The 4,250-nt window shown below is 42.2% G+C and overlaps 1 pseudogene; it reads right to left on the reverse strand.

Annotated features, from left to right (window-relative positions):
* Positions 1-3,709: 3,709 nt before the first annotated feature.
* Positions 3,710-4,250, reverse strand: part of LOC107149552 — a 3,745-nt pseudogene continuing 3,204 nt past the window's right edge.

A 4,250-nucleotide genomic window follows, 5' to 3' on the forward strand; every position in this document is an offset into this window, starting at 1 on the left:
AACCCCTGGAGGGATGTGACTATAAACAATACATAAAGTTTTTTTTTTTAAATATTTGATGACAATACATAGTGATCAGAGAAAGAGAGATGTGAAAACCAATGCTATTTCAGCTTCTCGGATGCTAGAAAGCAAGGAGAATAAGGAAACTATGTTCTTTATTTTGCTATGAAACCATTCGAAAACAAGTTACTGTTGAGATATTTCTTTCAACATCATCTGAGTTTACAGCATATGACTGTGTTTCTTTTCTTTCTTTCTTTTTTTTTTTGGTGGTGGTGGGGATACTAGGGATTGAACTGAAAGGAGCTCTACCACTGAACCACATCCCCAGACCTTTTTATTTTTTATTTTGAGACAGGTTCTTGCTAAATTGCTGAGTCTGGCCTTGAACTTGCAATCCTCTTACCTCAGCCTCCTCAGTGCCTAGGATTATGAATGCATCACTGCACCCAGCCATGACTGAGATTTGAGAGCAGCCTCTTTCAAGAGATAGATGCTTTTGGTTATGAAGGAGCTCCCTGCAGGTACATGTTTTACCCAAGAATTACCATTATTTTCACATGGTTATTTGAGTTACTGCTCTCAAAACAGCAAATGACAGAGGAAGGGTTAAAATTCTTACCACAATATTGCCTATTTCTCAAGAAAGAATTCTAAACAATCTGTGAGGTGAACAGAGAGCCTATATCTTGGGAGCAAATTTTTACCCCTCACACATCAGATAGAGCACTAATATCTAGAGTATATAAAGAACTCAAAAAGCTAAACACCAAAATAACAAATAACCCAATCAATAAATGGGCCAAGGACCTGAACAGATACTTCTCAGAAGAGGATATACAATCAATCAACAAATATATGAAAAAAATGTTCATCATCTCTAGCGATTAGAGAAATGCAAATCAAAAGTACTTGAAGATTTCATCTAAATTCATTCAGAATGGCAGCTATTATGAAGACAAACAACAATAAGTGTTGGCGAGGATGTGGGGGAAAAGGTACACTCATACATTGCTGGTGGGACTGCAAATTGGTGCAGCCAATATGTAAAGCAGTATGGAGATTCCTTGGAAAACTGGGAATGGAACCTCCATTTGACCCAGCTATCCCTCTCCTCGGTCTATACCCAAAGGACTTAAAAACAGCATACTACAGGGACATAGCCACATCAATGTTTATAGCAGCACAATTCACAATAGCTAAACTGTGGAACCAAACTAAATGCCCTTCTATAGATGGATAGATAAAAAAATGTGGCATATATACACAATGGAATATTACTTAGCAATAAAAGAGAATAAAATCATGGCATTTGCAGGTAAATGAAGTTAGAGAAGATAATGCTAAGTGAAGTTAGCCAGTTTCAAAAAACCAAATGCAGAAATGTTTCCTTTGATATAAGGAGGCTGATTCATAGTGGGATAGGGAGAAGGAGCATAGGAGGAATAGATGAACTCTAGATAGGGCAGAGGGGTTGGAGGGGAAGGGAGGGGGCATGGGGTTAATGATGGTGGAATGTGATGATCATTATTATCCAAAGTACATGTATGAAGACACAAATTGGTCTGATATATTTTGTATACAACCAGAAATATGAAAAATTGTGTTCTATATGTGTAATAAGAATTGTAATGCATTCCGCTGTCATATATAAATAAAAAATAAAAAATAAACAAATTGTAGTAAGACATAAAAAAAGAATTCTAATCTGCTTTGCATACATTTAACTTTAATAAACATCTTTATTTTCTTTTGTCCAAATTAATGGTTTTATTTATATCTTTAACACTAGCAGAGGAGTCCAAAACAGACTGATGTCCATGGATACAGTATAAATGTAACAAAGAAAGAGCTGAACTATGTACAATGAGGAAAAGGACTTTGACTCCCATACCAGTCTTTTCCTAATTAGCAGTCTCTCATTAGTAGAAAATAAACACACATTTTTTCCCCAATTTAATTTAGGATGATGCAACTTTTATAAACTATCACATAAGTTGTGTTTTAAGGATAAAATACAAAGAAAATTTTAAATGGGTGTCACCACATCTATGGGTTGACAGCTACGTGGTCGCCTTGACCCTTGAAGTCTGATGTCACTACAACCTAACAAAGAGCACTTCCATGAGCCCAGAGGGGACTTCATGGCCATGATGTCCAGTGGGAGGCAGGCATGCAGCACTATGGTCAGCACGGAAGCTACCACCCTCTTAAACTCCATGAGGAAAATCATGACTCTCATTCAAACTAACTGGAAGTGAGCCAGACTGAGAAGTCAGAGTGAGGAATGAACCCTTTCCTTTACATAGAAGAAGGACACTCCTTCAGCTCCATCTAAAGTGAACATTGTGTGGAGTCCCTGGTCCTTCAGGAGAGTGCACTGAAGGTCACTTACTGCTAGCAAAGCCAGAAAGGCCCCTTTCCCACCAGGAAGGCTGTTGGTTTGGCTTGAAGCCTCCGAAGGAGGGTGTGGCAGCAGAGGATGGCCTGTACTGCACGTGAGGCCCCACCCCTGCTAGCACCACCAGTGTCTCAGGGACAGCCTGGATCACCTTGTTGCCTCCCAGAGAACCCGAGGCCTCCCTAAGGTTGTCATCAGGCCCTTGCAGAGAAAGAGCCACCACCATGCTCTGACAACCAAACCTATAGAATAGTCAAAAGCCCAGAGGATCACAGCCCAGCTGGCCAGAAGAGCAGCTTCTGAAGTAAATATTGACAGTGGGCGAGAGTGAGAGGCCAAGTCAGGGCCAGGTATGGTGGGCCAACGTCTTTGAAACAGGGGCGTCAGCGACGTGGGCAAAAGCATGGAAGTGAGTGGCTGATAAGGCCACAGTTACTTCCACCACCTCGTGGTATCTACGCTTGGGCAGAGGACTAGAGGGCACGTGGCCAACTCAGGACGGATTTTATCAGAAAAGAGAAGACACCAAATATGTGCTTGCTCTATTGAACCTGGAATGTCCTGTGCCAGGTGGAGAACTTTGGAGCACAGGTGAGGTTCCTGAGAACAGTTGGTGATCGGAGACAGGATGGGATGGGCACTGCTCCACAGGTGACATTAGGGCTTGGAGGAAGACACTAACAGTGCTACATCTCCTGGGCTTCTATAAAGTAGTAAAGAACAGGCTTTGTTGCACTTTTGTTTTTGGAAACAGGGGATTGCCCTGCAGAGGTTCTTGATTTGCCAAAAACACTGCAGATCAATTACAAGGTGCAGGCAGAATCCCAGGTCACGTCTGACCCTCAAGGGGTTGGGGGGAGGTCCAGTGGTTGGGATTTCCTGGGAGTCACTGCTGCACCTGGAACTCTTTGGCCAAGTGGACTGTGTCTGGCTCGGTTACTGTGTGGTAGACAGACTGGTCAACTGACAGGTGCCTGGGAAGGTTGTGCACTTGGGAAAGATGGGACAAGCTTTCCAGACAGGGAAACTTCTTGGCAAACGTAGACCCAGAAAAGTGGAACCACAATTTTTAACTCCAATGTCCTGACCCTTTCTCCTACTCTGGGATGAAACTACCCCAGAGGAGCAGAGATACGGAGCCAGATGGGGAGGGCCCCGGTCCAGCTCCAGAGCATCAAACGAGATTACAAAAGGATCTAAGTGGGGACTGGAAACAAAAGAGAAGTTTATATATCAGATATTGGTTTTGAAACAGTCTTTTTGAGCTCAGGAAATTGGAGGCAGATCCCAGGTGAAGAGCCCAGCCCGGCTGTCTGTCCATCTGTCTCTCCTGAGCAGCTCTGAAACTTCATATATAAATGTGGTGGTACCGTTTGTGGTTGATCTTTTTCCTACAAGTTGGGCAAGTATTAGCATTCTTTTTTTTTTTCCTTTAATTTTTATTGTTGGTTGTTCAAAACATTACATAGTTCTTGACATATCATATTTCACACTTTGATTCAAGTGGGTTATGAACTCCCATTTTAACCCCGTATACAGATTGCAGAATCACATCGGTTACACATCCACTGTTTTACATATTGCTATACTAGTGTCTGTTGTATTCTGCTGCCTTTCCTATCCTCTACTATCCCCCACCCCCTCCCCTCCCATCTTCTCTCTCTACCCCATCTACTATAATTCATTTCTCCCCCTTGTTTTTTCCCCCCTTTCCCCTCACTTCCTCTTGTATGTAATTTTGTATAACCATGAGGGTCTCCTTCCATTTCCATGCAATTTCCCTTCTCTTTCCTTTTCCCTCCCACCTCTCATCCCTGTTTAATGTTAATCTTCTTCTCATGCTCTT

This window comes from Marmota marmota, unplaced genomic scaffold, assembly GCF_001458135.2.
Source record: "Marmota marmota marmota unplaced genomic scaffold, marMar, whole genome shotgun sequence".
Lineage (NCBI taxonomy): Eukaryota > Metazoa > Chordata > Mammalia > Rodentia > Sciuridae > Marmota > Marmota marmota.